We start from the raw sequence: 14,716 nt of genomic DNA on the forward strand, positions 1-14,716 counted from the left end.
AACATAGTTTCTGTTAGGCACGTAAATGAGCGAATGATGTGGGTAGATTTGGCAGATGGAGGAATTACGACGAGAATTGTCTCAGTGTATTCACCATGTGAGGGTGCAGATGAGGACGAAGTTGACACGTTTTATGAAGCGTTGAGTGTCATCGTTGTTAGGGTCAACAGCAAGGATAGAATAGTGCTAATGGGCGATTTCAATGCGAGAGTTGGAAATAGAACTGAAGGATACCAAAGGGTAATTGGACCGGGCGAGTTGGCCGTGCGCGTAGAGGCGCGCGGCTGTGAGCTTGCACCCGGGAGATAGTAGGTTCGAATCCCACTATCGGCAGCCCTGAAGATGGTTTTCCGTGGTTTCCCATTTTCACACCAGGCAAATGCTGGGGCTGTACCTTAATTAAGGCCACGGCCGCTTCCTTCCAACTCCTAGGCCTTTCCTATCCCATCGTCGCCATAAGACCTATCTGTGTCGGTGCAACGTAAAGCCCCTAGAAAAAAAAAAAAAAAAAAGGGTAATTGGTAATGTGGGGAAGATATGGAAGCTAATGGGAAGCATTTGCTGGACCTCTGTGCTAGTGTGGGTTTAGCAGTTACGAATACATTCTTCAAGCATAAGGCTATTCACCGCTACACATGGGAGGCTAGGGGTACCAGATCCATAATAGACTATATCTTAACAGACTTTGAATTCAGGAAATCTGTTAGGAATGTACGAGTTTTTTGCAGATTTTTCGATGATACAGACCCCTACCTGATCTGTAGTGAACTAAGTATCTCTAGGCCTAGGGTAGAGAAAGTGAAATCTCTCTGCTAACAAATAAGGGTAGAAAATCTCCAGGACTAGGAAATTAGACAGAAGTACATGGATATGATCTGTGAGATGTTTCGACAGTGGACAGCAAGCAGGTTCAGGATATAGAAAGAGAATGGGTGGCATACAGGGCTGCTGTAGTAGAAACAGCAAAGGAATGCCTAGGAACAGCTGTGTGTGAAGAAGGGAAGAGGCGAACATCTTGGTGGAATGATGAAGTGAGAGCAGCTTGTAAACGTAAAAAGAATGCTATCAGAAATAGCTCCAAACAAGGGCCGAGGCAGACAGGGATTTGTACGTAAATGAACGAAACAGAGTGAAACAAATAGTTGTTGAATCCAAAAAGAAGTTGTGGGAAGATTTTGGTAATAACCTGGAAAGGCTAGGTCAAGCAGCAGGGAAACCTTTCTGGACAGTAATAAAGAATCTTAGGAAGGGAGGGAAAAAGGAAATGAACAGTGTTTTGAGTAATTCAGGTAAACTCATAATAGATCCCAGGGAATCACTGGAGAGGTGGAGGGAATATTTTGAACATCTTCTAAGTGTAAAAGGAAATCATCCTGGTGGTGTTGCGAACACCCAAGCTCGTGGGGAGGAGGAAAATGATGATGGTGAAATTACGCTTGAGGAAGTGGAAAGGATGGTAAATAAACTCCATTGTCATAAAGCAGCAGGAATAGATGGAATTAGACCTGAGATGGTGAAGTATAGTGGGAAGGCAGGGATGAAATGGCTTCATAGAGTAGTAAAATTAGCATGGAGTATTGGGAAGGTACCTTCAGATTGGACAAAAGCAGTAATTGCACCTATCTATACGCATGGGAACAGGAAGGATTGCGACAACTATCGAGGTATCTCATTGATTAGTATACCAGGCAAAGTATTCACTGGCATCTTGGAAGGGAGGGTGCGATCAGTCGTTGAGAGGAAGTTGGATGAAAACCAGTGTGGTTTCAGACCACAGAGAGGCTGTCAGGATCAGATTTTCAGTATGCGCCAGGTAAATGAAAAATGCTACGAGAGGAATAGGCAGTTGTGTTTATGTTTCGTAGATCTAGAGAAAGCATATGACAGGGTACCGAGGGAAAAGATGTTCACTATACTGGGGGACTATGGAATTACAGGTAGATTATTAAAATCAATCAAAGGCATTTATGTTGACAATTGTGCTTCAGTGAGAATTGAAAATGGCAGGGAGGGATTCAGTTAGGTGGAAATGTAGTAAGCAGTTTGTCCTATGCTAACGACTTGGTCTTAATGGCAGACTGTGCCAAAAGCCTGCAGTCTAATATCTTGGAACTTGAAAATAGGTGCAATGAGTATGGTATAAAAATTAGTCTCTCGAAGACTAAATTGATGTCAGTAGGTAAGAAATTCAACAGAACTGAATGTCAGATTGGTGAAACAAAGCTAGAACAGGTTGATAATTTCAAGTATTTAGGTTGTGTGTTCTCCCAGGATGGTAATATAGTAAGTGAGATTGAATCAAGGTGTAGTAAAGCTAATGCAGTGAGCTCGCAGTTGCGATCAGCAGTATTCTGTACGAACGAAGTCAGCTCCCAGACGAAACTATCTTTACATCGGTCTGTTTTCAGACCAACTTTGCTTTACAGGAGCGAAAGCTGGGTGGATTCAGGATATCTTATTCATAAGTTAGAAGTAACAGACATGAAAGTAGCAAGAATGATTACTGGTACAAACAGGTGGGAACAACGGCAGGAGGGTACTCGGAATGAGGAGATAAAAGCTAATTTAGGAATGAAGTCGATGGATGAAGCTGTACGCATAAACCGGCTTCGGTGGTGTGGTCATGTGAGGCAAATGGAGAAGGATAGGTTACCTAGGAGAATAATGGACTCTGCTATGGAGGGTAAGAGAAGTAGAGGTAGACCAAGACGACGATAGTTAGACTTGGTTTCTAACGATTTAAAGATAAGAGGTATAGAACTAAATGAGGCCACAACACTAGTTGCAAATCGAGGATTGTGGCGACGTTCAGTAAATTCACAGAGGCTTGCAGACTGAACGCTGAAAGGCATAACAGTCTATAATGATAATGTATGAATGTATGTATATGTATTCTTTCTATGAAATTTGGCAATGGAACGGATGGTGTCTAATTCTTTCTTTAAGTTTGTTTTTGTCATTGGTATTTTAACTGCACGGTCTACCATGCTATTATAAGTAGCGCATTTTTGTGTGTGAGGATGTGTGGAATCCTTTCTTATAGTTGTAGCAGTTTGTGTGGGTTTTCTATATATCTCTATGTTAGGGAGGATGGGAGCCTGCTTATCTTAAAGGCTAGAAAGCTAATTTGTTCGTTGGATTCCGACTCGAGGGTGAATTTTATATCTGGATCTATATTGTTGAGGTTGTCAAGAGTAGAGGTAGCACTAGTAGTCCTATCGTCTAGTATTACCAAAGTATCATCGACATATCTAGAACAAAATAGAATATTAGAAAAAGTGTCATAGTTGTCAATTATTGTATGTTCTAACAAATCTACATATATTTCCGCTAAGATCCCCGAAGCCGGTGACCCCATTGCCAATCCATCCTGTTGATGTATGATGCTGTCAAAAATAAAGAAGTTATTATTGATTACTAACTTCAGGACCTTCATGAAGTCTTGGATCTCAAGTTTGCTTAGGGAACTGTGTGTGTTTAGATTTCTTTCAATGAAGGGAATTTTTTGGTGTTAATACTTGGATACATGGGAAAGGTTCAAGAGGACACTAGTAAAAACTGCAGAGGAAGTTTGTGGGAGAACTAGTGCCAGGAAAAGATGCAAGGAGACCCCATGGTGGAACGACAGAGCCAAAGCGGCAGTTAGGGAGAAGAATAAAGCTTTCAGAGTGTGGTTTCAACAGAGGACAACAGAGAAAAGACAAGAATATAAGACAAAAAAGGAAGAAGCTAAAAAGGTTGTAACAGAGGAGAAGAAAAAATGGATGGAAAAGTGGACGAACATGATGGAAGAGGATAGCAAAGGAAATTAAAAAGTACTGTATGGAATGGTCAAGAGTAAGAGGAAAGGCATGAGGGAAGATGTTATAATGATAGACAAAAATGGAAATGATGTGCAGGAAATGGAGAAACTCAAAGGAATGTGGAAGTAGTATTTTGAAGATTTACTAAACCTAGAAGGATGTGCTAAGGAAGAAAGTAGAAGCAGGGAGGAAGTAAGAAATACAGTAGAAGAAAAAGACTTAACATGGGCAGAAGTGGAGCTAGCACTGGACAAGATGGAAGGAGGGAAAGCCCCAGGGTTAAATGAATTGAGTATTGAGATGGTGAAAGCAGCAGGAGAGGTAGGAAAATAGTGGCTTCATCGTGTGTTGAAAGTAGTATGGAAGGAAAGGAAGATCCCTGAAGATTGGAAGAAGGGGGTGATCATACCCATTTTCAAGAAGGGGAATAGAAAAGAGTTTAAGAACTATAGGGGAATCACACTGATATGCCACTGTGCAAAGGTGTTTGAGAAGATTCTGGAGAAGAGAATCAGAAAGAGGGTGGAAGAAAAGTTAAGAGAAGAGCAGTATGGTTTCAGATCAGGAAGGTCCACAGTAGACCTTATACTCCAAGTACGTGAACTGCAAGAGCGTCATTATGAATGGGGTAAGGATCTTGAGATGGCCTTCGTGGACTTTAAGAAAGCTTATGACCATGTGTGTAGGAACACGGCATGGGAAGCCTTACAGAGAAAAGGTGTCGAGGAACAGACCGTAGAAAGAGTGAAGGAGATGTACAATGGGAGTGTCAGTTGTGTAAAAATAGGAGGAGAGAGGACAGGCTGGTTTGAGCAAAAAGATGGATTAAAACAAGGAAGTGCTCTGTCACCTTTGCTCTTCGTAGTAACAATGGACAAGATAATGACAAAAGTGGCAAGGAAAATTGGAGAAGGAAAAATGAAAGTGATGATGTTTGCAGATGACCTGTTAGTCTGGGGAGAAAAGGAAGAGGATATCCAGGAACAGTTAGATGCTTGGGTAGATGAGGTGGAACAATATGGAATGAAATTTAATGCCCAAAAGAGCGAGATAGTGATCACAACTAGAAAGAAGGAGAGACCTACGAGAGGGGAAGAGCTTAGGAAGGTAGAGAGTTTCAAGTACTTAGGAAGTATCATTGGAAGAAATGATAAGGAAATAATTGAGCATGGAAGACAAGCAGGAGCATTCCTGAAAAGTGTCAGAAGCCTGGTTTGGAGCAAGGATGTCCCTCAGAGAAGTAAAAGGGTGATATACAGGATGTACTATATACCTATTCTGACGTATGTAGCTGAGACTTGGGTAATGAGGAAGAGAGCCATGAAGAGAACACAGGCAAGTGAAATGAAATTTCTGAGAAGCAGGATAGGTGTGACAATATTGGATAAGATGAGAAATGAGAAGGTTCAAGATATAGTAAAAGAGCCACTACAGAATAAGATAGAGGCATCTATACTTAGATGGTATGGACACATGAAGAGAATGACAGAGGAAAGGATACCGAGGAGAATGCATGAAATGGAGATAACAGGTAAACGAGAGGAAGACAAAGAGACAGGTGGATAAAAGGAGTGGAAGAGTGTGTACAGAGAAGAGGAGGGGACTGGGCAAGAGTGACTAGGGAGAAGTGGTGGGAAGACAAGAGGAGATGGAGAGGCTTATGTTCCAAGCAGACCTGGCCAACAGCTGGAAACTGCAGATGATGATGATGATGATGATGATGATGATGATGACGACTTGGATACATATAAGTAATGTCGAACGAGTGGATGGAATAATGCGGTTGTATTTCAAAGTTATCTAAAATCTTGATCAGCTCTATAGTGTTCTTTACAGATTTATTTGACAAAAACCTGTAGTTGTTCTTTAAGAATTTCTGAATGAACTGAGAAAGTTTATAAAGCGGGGTAGGCCTATAGTTAATAATTGGGTGGATGGGGGCACCGGCCTTGTGGATCTTAGGGAATGCTTTGGAAGCGGGGGGCAGACCCGGATTCATGTTGTAAAGCTTTGCCTTTTCTTGACAGGTGAAAAGAAAGAATGAGTTTTTTAGGGTTTGTTTTAAATGACATTGGATTTGCTGGGTAGGATCTTGCTTCACTATAGAAAAGGAACTACGAGTATTATTAAAAAAAGTCTTTTGTTTTATTTATGTACTCATCTTTGTCCATAATGACGGTCGTATTCCCTTTGTCTGAAAATAAAATGACAACCAATAATAATAATAATAATAATAATAATAATAATAATAATAATAATAATAATAATAATAATAATAATAATAATAATAATAATAATAATAATAACAACAACAACAACAACAACAACAATAGAAGTTATTTCATTGAACGGGAACAGGTCCTTAAGCTTAAAAAAGAAAATCAAGGATAATAGCCTCATCATCACTAAAGCGGACAAAGGGAATACAACCGTCATTATGGACAAAGACGAGTACATAAATAAAACAAAATACTTTTTTAATAATAGTTCCTTTTCTATAGCAAAGAAAGATCCTACCCAACAAATCCAACGTCACTTAAAACAAACCCTAAAAACTCCTCGTTTCTTTTCACCAATCAAGAAAATGCAAAACTTTACAACATGAATCCGGGTCTGCCCACTGCCAAAACATTCCCTAAGATCCACAAGACCGGTGCCCCCATCCACCCAATTATTAACTATAGGCCTAGCCTGCTTTATAAACTTTCTCAGTTCATTCAGAAATTCTTAAAGAACAACTACAGGTTTTTGTCAAATCTGTAAAAAACACTATAGAGCTGATCAAGAAATCAGATAACTTTGAAATTCAACCCCATTGTTCCATCCACTCTTTTGACATTACTAATATGAGGATTGGGGCAAAAGTCATGGCAACTATTTTTTTTCTTGTAGATATGTGAACAGATTACAAACGTATATGTGTCAAGTGCAAGTTCTGCAGGCAGTCTGTATGCAGAACAACAGATGGCTCTGTGATAGCTGGTAGTAGCGCAGCGAGGGCTGTGAAATCAGTCAGTTGGTGAGTGTCGTGCGAGATGGAAGTATCCCGTGATGAGCAGTGCGCTTACATCAAAATAGCCATTCTCCGAGGGAGAAATGCGATGGAATGTCACAGTCAATTAGTGAAAACCCTTGGAAATAATGCCCTACCATACCGTACATAGCACAGTGGGTAGGAAAGTTTCAGCAAGGACATGTGTCAACCAACACTCAACATGGCGTCCGGTAATGAGAACATAGTTATGTCTACTCCCCAGAAAGTATGTGTAAAACTTAATGTTAAGTGCGGTAAATGCCGCAAAATAGTTAAAAATGGCATCCTGTGTGATTTGTGCGATCGTTGGTGGCATTTTAAGTGCGGAAACAGGCCCAGGGAGGAAAAAATGAATGCAAATGAAGACTGGTTTTGTGGCGTTGTGAATGTTGTTATCAGTGATAGTGGCTCGAAATCTAAAGATAGAGAGTATGAAAATGCGTTGGAAACTATAAATATTCTGCGAAATGACATTCAGGATCTTAATGCTGAAAATGACGTACTTAAAGATAAGATTAATGTGATGGAGAGTAAGTATTTGAACGGTGGATTAGAGCTCGAGTTGGATTTGATTTATGAACCTAAGCGAAGTGAATCAATTGGGCCTAGAAACTGTAGACGATGGGAATCGCTACCAGTAAAATACGCGGGTTTCAGAAAAAAGATAAAGGACGATTGTCACTTTCCTGTTTTAAAGAATAGGTTTGAACCCCTTGCAAGTGGTACTCATGAATCTCTAGGTAACAGCTCTGAAGTAAATTTCTTGGAAGGTCGAAGTGAAGGTAACAAGAATCTTGTAAAACCAAGTTGCAAAACCTCGCGGAAATCTGTGAAGATAAGACTTTTCTGCCGATAGTCGGGGAGGAATACTGCTACTGAATTAATTAGGAACAGTAAGCATGATGTTTCTGCTGTGATTAAGCCTGGTGCAAATTTTAATGACATAACCTCTGAAAGTCGAAAATACTGTGAACATCTAGGAGCTACGAGGGTTGCAGTTTATCTAGCAGGGACTAACGACGTGGGAAGAAATAATGCAAGAGGAATGATCTCTTCCCTCAGATCAAGACTACAGGGAGTTACATCACACCAATGTTGTGGAATTTTCTGTTCCTCACAGACATGATCTTCCGGCATGGTCTTGTGTTAACGAGGTAAACAAGGTTAATGAAGAACTTTTGAAAATATGTAGGCACTTCAGAAATGTAAAATATGTAGATATAAGTAATTTGGGAAGAAGATTTTATACCTGGCATGGTCTGCACCTAAATAGGTTGGGAGAAAGCTATGTTGTAAATAGTATATGTCGTATTCTATGAACAGGACAGGCTGAGGACTTGGGTTCGAATATCAGACTGACCTTTATATAAAACACCTTCTGACACCATTAAATTCTTAGTCTAATTTATTTAAACAAACTATCAAATATACCCCTCCAATAATATTACATCACACTTGTAATTATTCTCTTCTCAATATTACTTTTAAATAACCAGTTTATCAGTCTCTGACTTCCTTGGAAAATACACACACTTCTATGATTCACTTTACAACATTTATAAATTCCCTTCAGTCTTTAAAGTTTCTTAACTAGTTGATACTTATCTCGGGTTTTGAAGCTTCTTCCTTCTTGCTTCTCTCTTGAATCCTCGTTGTGGTGTTCCTCTGAATCTTCCCTGACGGTTTCAGGACTCGAACACAGAACTCTAAGGTGAATGCTAACTGAAGCTACAGTCTCCTTCGAACACTCAGTGAGTTCTCTATGCACTGTCTCTGTACTTTACCCTGTGGAACACTGCTAGCCAGTTCTACTGCTTGACAGTCTTAATTGCTGCCTAATTTGAATAACTTCTTATACTGATGGCAGGCTCAAGTACTGCCTAATCTGACTAACCTCATATACTGCTATCTTCACTGACTTTATTCTACAGAGTCTCTTCTCTGCCAAGTGATCTAGTGTCTGTCCCTTCCCAAGAGAACGCTCCTTTCCAATGTTATAGAATAACTGCCTGAATGACACCAGGATTACTACCAACAGAATGACCAGAATGATGCAGAATGCCCGAACGACCGATGACCAAATGACCAAATGACCAAGAGGCTCCTTTGTCACTCCCCTTTATCATTTCTCTGAGCTTCTGGAACAAGTCATCCCCTACTACTATGTTCCCTCACATCACTGATCTGTTAGTTTCCTATTCGTTACTTCAAGTGTGGTCCCACCCATCTCATGGATGTACATGTGACTGGTGACCTTCCAGAGATTCTTTCTAGAAATAATTATTGCACCACAGCATGCATTCTTATTTTTACAGGGCACCTTGCTATGTGACCAACAACAGGTTTGCTTTTCCTGGTCCACCCTCTAAAAGCTTCTAACTATGACCTTGTAGCCTGTTTACTTGTTTCTCTGACCAATATTCTGATTGCACAAGTTTGCCTCATTCTCAGCTCACTGAAATGTTCCAAGTTGAGACTAGCTTTAAGAAATGCTTTTAATTATAATTGTAATTCTGCACTTATTCACTGCACTGATATTCTATTACACTTACTCATTCACTTCCACTGTTTCTTGCTGTATCTTCCTTTTATATATTACACTTAAATTACTCATGAGTATTAGGGATTTCTCACTGGGAGGTCACGGATCAAATCTCGTTCGATGCGCTCGCCTCATAATTTCCCACGGAAGGACGTGTTGCGAATCGGTGCTTGCGACATATAATAGAGTTTGCTAATTCAAGATGTAGAATGTGTAACTACTCCCATTCCTCTAAAAAAAACTAGATGAAGTGACCGACATAGGTCGGTCTGTCATGCTAGAGTCGAGGAATGGTATTAATACTCGTGGTACCGGGCGAGTTGGCCGTGCGCGTAGAGGCGGGCGACTGTGAGCTTGCATCCGGGAGATAGTAGGTTCGAATCCCACTATCGGCAGCCCTGAAAATGGTTTTCCGTGGTTTCCCATTTTCACACCAGGCAAATGCTGGGGCTGTACCTTAATTAAGGCCACGGCCGCTTCCTTCCAACTCCTAGGGCTTTCCTATCCCATCGTCGCCATAAGACCTATCTATGTCGGTGCGACGTAAAGCCCCTAGCAAAAAAAAAAAAACCTCGTGGTAGTCTATATAGGTTAGGTTCTCTTAAGACTGTATTGGGGAATAGTGTTAATGTGCAAGGTAGACAGACTAGGTTAGGTTCTTATCAGATCACTAAAACCAATGAACCTGTAGAAACAAAAATATCTACTAGTAGGCCTATTGTGGAAAATGACATCCACAATACTGATAGTGTCCAGGAAACAGAAATTGACAATAGTTTACTGACTATACTGCAGGTTAATATTCAATATGTCAGAAATAAAGTGTTAGAACTAGAACATTTCTGTAAAGCTAAAAAAATTGACGTGGTATGCATGAAAGAACATTGGCTCGTAGATGATCAAGTTGAATTCTTTGTGCCCAGTGGGTATATTATGGCAGATATTATGTGTAGAAGTAATAAGAAGAGTGGGGGTGCTGGAATTTTAGCCAGGGACTGTTTGAAATTTGTAAAGGTTGACTTAGGACAGTACTGTGCAGAATTAGACGGAGAGTTTAGTTGCGTTAAAATAATACATCAGAATCTAATAATTGTAAGTTTGTATAGATCTCCAAAGACCAATGTGAAAGTATTTCTTGACAATTTTGAAATAGTTATGAGAAAATTGTTAAAGTTTAATACTAAAGTAGTTGTCTGTGGTGATTTTAATATAGAAATGGCAAAATCAGACGAACAGTCTTCAAGAATATTTTTTTACCTTTTAAGATTGTTAAATTTAACGTGTACAAACAAAACACCAACACGCAATAATGCATGCATTGATAATATTATTGTCAAATTCTCAAGATGTATGTATAATGTCAAGCCCGTTGGAGGGTCTTTTGCTGATCATGAACCATTGGTACTTTCTTTTTGCCAGAAAATTTGTCTTACACAGACAAAAGAACAAATAGGGAACCTGACATTTCATAGATAAGAGCTCAGAAAGATTGTTACATTAACTTATTCAGGGAAAGTTTGAAGAAAGTAAACTGGAATTTTTTATACGAAAATCAAACCGACAAAGCGAAGGCTGAAATTGCTATTGAAACTTTCTTTAAAACTTATGTTGAATTGTGGCATTCTTGCCCCCCATGGTAAAGGTCAATAATGTGCGCACTGTTAGGAATAAAATACTTAACTGGTATTCTGATGAATTGACCCAAATAAGGGAAAGGATGTTGATTCTGTATAGAGTTTATAATAATTCTTGGGTGCAAGAGAATGTGCAGAAAGATGCGTATGAAGTATATCTCAGTTGTAAAAATTTCTACAGAACAAAACTTGCACATGAAAAAAAATTAGCTTGGGATATTATAGCGCAAGAGAATACTCCTAATCATACACATGATATATTACTGAATCCATATAACATGAATGATTACTTTTTGAACAAAGTGAAAGAAATAGGTGATAAAGTGAATCCAACAGGTACATCTGCTATCATTAGGCCTGGCCCACATCAATTATGGGGACATACTTTCCAATGGGTTGACATTATGTCAAATTAAATCATAAAGACAGTCTCAAAATTATCTAATTCTAAAAGTATGGACTGTTATTGGCTGTCCAATTACATTATTAAACAAACAATACATCTGACTTGTGAACCACTAGCGTTTAGTATCAATAAATGTTTAAAGATTGGGTTTTTTCCCGAATATGCTTAAAATTTCAAAAGTTATTCCAGTCTTCAAAAGTGGTGACAAACATCTTCCCCAAAATTACCGTGCAGTCTCAACTGTTCCCATATTATCTAAAATAATTGAATGGGTTATTTACAGTCAACTTAGTAACTACTTTGAAATTCACGCCCTGTTGTCTAGTAATCAATATGGATTCCGACAGGGTAAAAGTACTACCTCTGTGGTTCTGGAAAATGTCAATCAAACTTTAACAGCCTTTGAAAATAGAAAAATGGTTTCTCTGGTTTTATGTGATTTGAGTAAAGCATATAGAAATTCAGTCAGTCAAGCTACTGGGTATTCATATTGATACCAAATTAAGCTGGGAAATACATTTCAATCATGCCTGTAAAAAGGTATCACGGGTCTCATATCTTATGTGGAAATTGAGGGAATGAGTAACAGCAGACTATATGAGAATGGTATATTATGGACTTTTCCACTCCCATATTTTATATGGGATGCTATTGTGGGGACATTCATCTTATGTCCATAATGTATTGCTAATACAGAAGAAGCTTGTTCGTGTAATGTGTAAAGCTGGTTCTTCTAAGCACTGTCGTCCCCTTTTTATCAGGCTTAAAATATAAACAGTTATAAATCTATATATTTTTATCTCATTACTCTGAATAAATTTACCATCAGGGAAAACATCCATCAACACAATACACAGACTAGTGAAAACAGGTAACTCACATAAAGTAAATTGTATAATATTTTTTAATAAATTACCATTCTCTGCACAGGAAGTGTCCATCAATAATTTTAAAAGAAAACTGTATAACTGGATGTTGGAAAATCCATTTTATGACCAAAGGAATTCTTACAAATGAAAAATGTTAATATTGACTTTTATTAACTGTATATAGATAATAGAAATAATACAGTAGTATTGGATCACAAAACCTATTTCATGTAAATGATCAATGGTGAATAAATATACTTCTGCTAGGCTGAGTGGCTCAGACGGTTGAGGCGCTGGCCTTCTGACCCCAACTTGGCAGGTTCGATCCAGGCTCAGTCCGGTGGTATTTGAAGGTGCTCAAATACATCAACCTCGTGTCGGTAGATTTACTGGCACGTAAAAGAACTCCTGCGGGACTAAATTCATGCACCTCAGCGTCTCCGGAAACCGTAAAAGTAGTTAGTGGGACGTAAAGCAAATAACATTATTTATTATTAATAAATATTCTTATTCTTATTCAGTGATGAGCAACGTTCGGGATGACCTATCAGTGTGCGGACCGACGTGGAACGTGCCGTCATCGAGCAGCTCCCAGATGAAGACAGACGATGGACGCTACTGGAGTTAGAGAGGGCAAGTAGCATCGAGAAACGTACCGTCCACACGATATTGCGTAATGAGCTGCAACTGCGCAAAATCACATCACGGTGGGTACCGCATGCACTGACGGAAGTTCAAAGGTGGGTGCACTATTCAATATGCTCCGACCACCTTGCACGCGGGCAACAGGACGGCGATCAATTCTTGTCATGAATAATCGTTATTGATGAATTTTGGGCCAGGGCATACGAACCAGAACTGAAACTTAGGAACCTCGGTCCTACATATCATCCTAGGACCTACACGTACAATAGAAACCACCTTCCGACGCAATAGTACAACTTTAAGATAAGAAGACTATGCCAACAACAGTGCTCAGATTATTCATCAGTGCTGCATTTCTCTATGAATAAGATATTTTTCAAGATTTTAACATGTTTATAAAGTTTTATCATACCAAAGCACACTTTACAGAAAGTGCCTCAACTCATGTAACAATACAAGACTCTTGCGCTGCCAACGCGTAGTAATCCTCAGATATTTTATATGAACTATTTTATACGTGCCATTTTATGATTTTTACCTAATATGTGTGTATTGTTGCTATATGTGTATTTATTCTCTTGCTTGGTTTTACGAAAGGCTGATGATGACATTGAAAACATGTTGAAACCGGTACCTTCATAATAATAAAAATGTTGTAATATAATTTATGTGCAACAGCTTTGTATGTATTGAAAAAGTGGGTTCCATCATATTAAATTACTTTTGTGACCCTTCACTATGTCACTCACAACACAATAAATTTCTAACTTAAGAATGGAATGCGAAATACAAACACAAACAGGCTTACTGGGTTATTCAGCAATATCAATAAAAACCGGAAAGCAAAACTGAACTTTCCTGAGGCTAACGACTTGCTTCCCGAAGCTATAATTTACTCTCTAAATTTCCAGAATTTAAGGCCATTCCTGTTTTTGCATTACTTCCCCCGAGCTGGCTCCTGTGGCAAGGGCTCTAATCTGTGTTGGAAATCATGTTCCTTTCACAAGGGACAACAAAGAACAATTTCAGGGCTGGAAAAAGTGTGATCGTACTGAGCGTTAATGAAAATTTGTGACGCGATAAGTGAGGTATGTTTAAATAGACTTAATACGACATGAATCGGGACTTCAAATTCACGACGTGCTAAGCAAGAAATTGTCTTAATGAGGAATGCAATACGAGGTTTCACTGTATTTTCTGGTGTCTGGTTACATTTTGGAAAGGCTATTCCAGAATAATTTATAGCGAAAAGGTTATTATTACTCTATTGGTGCTTGAAATATGTTTTCATGATACATACGAGGTTAAGTTATGTTAGGTAACTCTGTTTGAATAAGAAAACTGAAATGTTTGCCACAGAAGCCATTGGAATGATACCAATTGAATTTTCAGAATGAAATTGAACATACACGTTCACTTTGTCTCAATTACAAAAATAACTTATGAGTAAGCCGTAATTTTTTTAAACTCTCAAAAATACCCACTCCAGAACTTTTGTCAGGGATAATCCAGGGCCAGACCAGAATGGGTTAACAACCCATTATATCACCAAATGATATGATTAACATTGGTTCTAAAATAGTTGGTACAACATATTTTTTTACTTGAATAGCTGGCAACTGCATATTACACTCCTTTGTTACACTGAATTAAATTTAGAGACAAGGGATTCATGTCACTACCACTTAACAAGTCTACTGCAGGAGGTGAGCACATAATGTGACAACAGCACTATGCAGCTGTGAAAAGGATCAAATTTTTGTTCCTTTCTACTTTGCTTTCT

The 14,716-nt window shown here is 38.9% G+C and overlaps 1 protein-coding gene across 2 annotated transcripts in view; it reads right to left on the bottom strand.

The window, feature by feature from the left end:
- The window catches only part of LOC136862822 (guanine nucleotide exchange factor C9orf72), a 211,359-nt gene that overhangs the window by 79,274 nt on the left and 117,369 nt on the right, over positions 1 to 14,716 (bottom strand). The window lies entirely within an intron of this gene.

Source organism: Anabrus simplex, chromosome 2, assembly GCF_040414725.1.
Source record: "Anabrus simplex isolate iqAnaSimp1 chromosome 2, ASM4041472v1, whole genome shotgun sequence".
NCBI classification, from domain to species: Eukaryota; Metazoa; Arthropoda; class Insecta; order Orthoptera; family Tettigoniidae; genus Anabrus; species Anabrus simplex.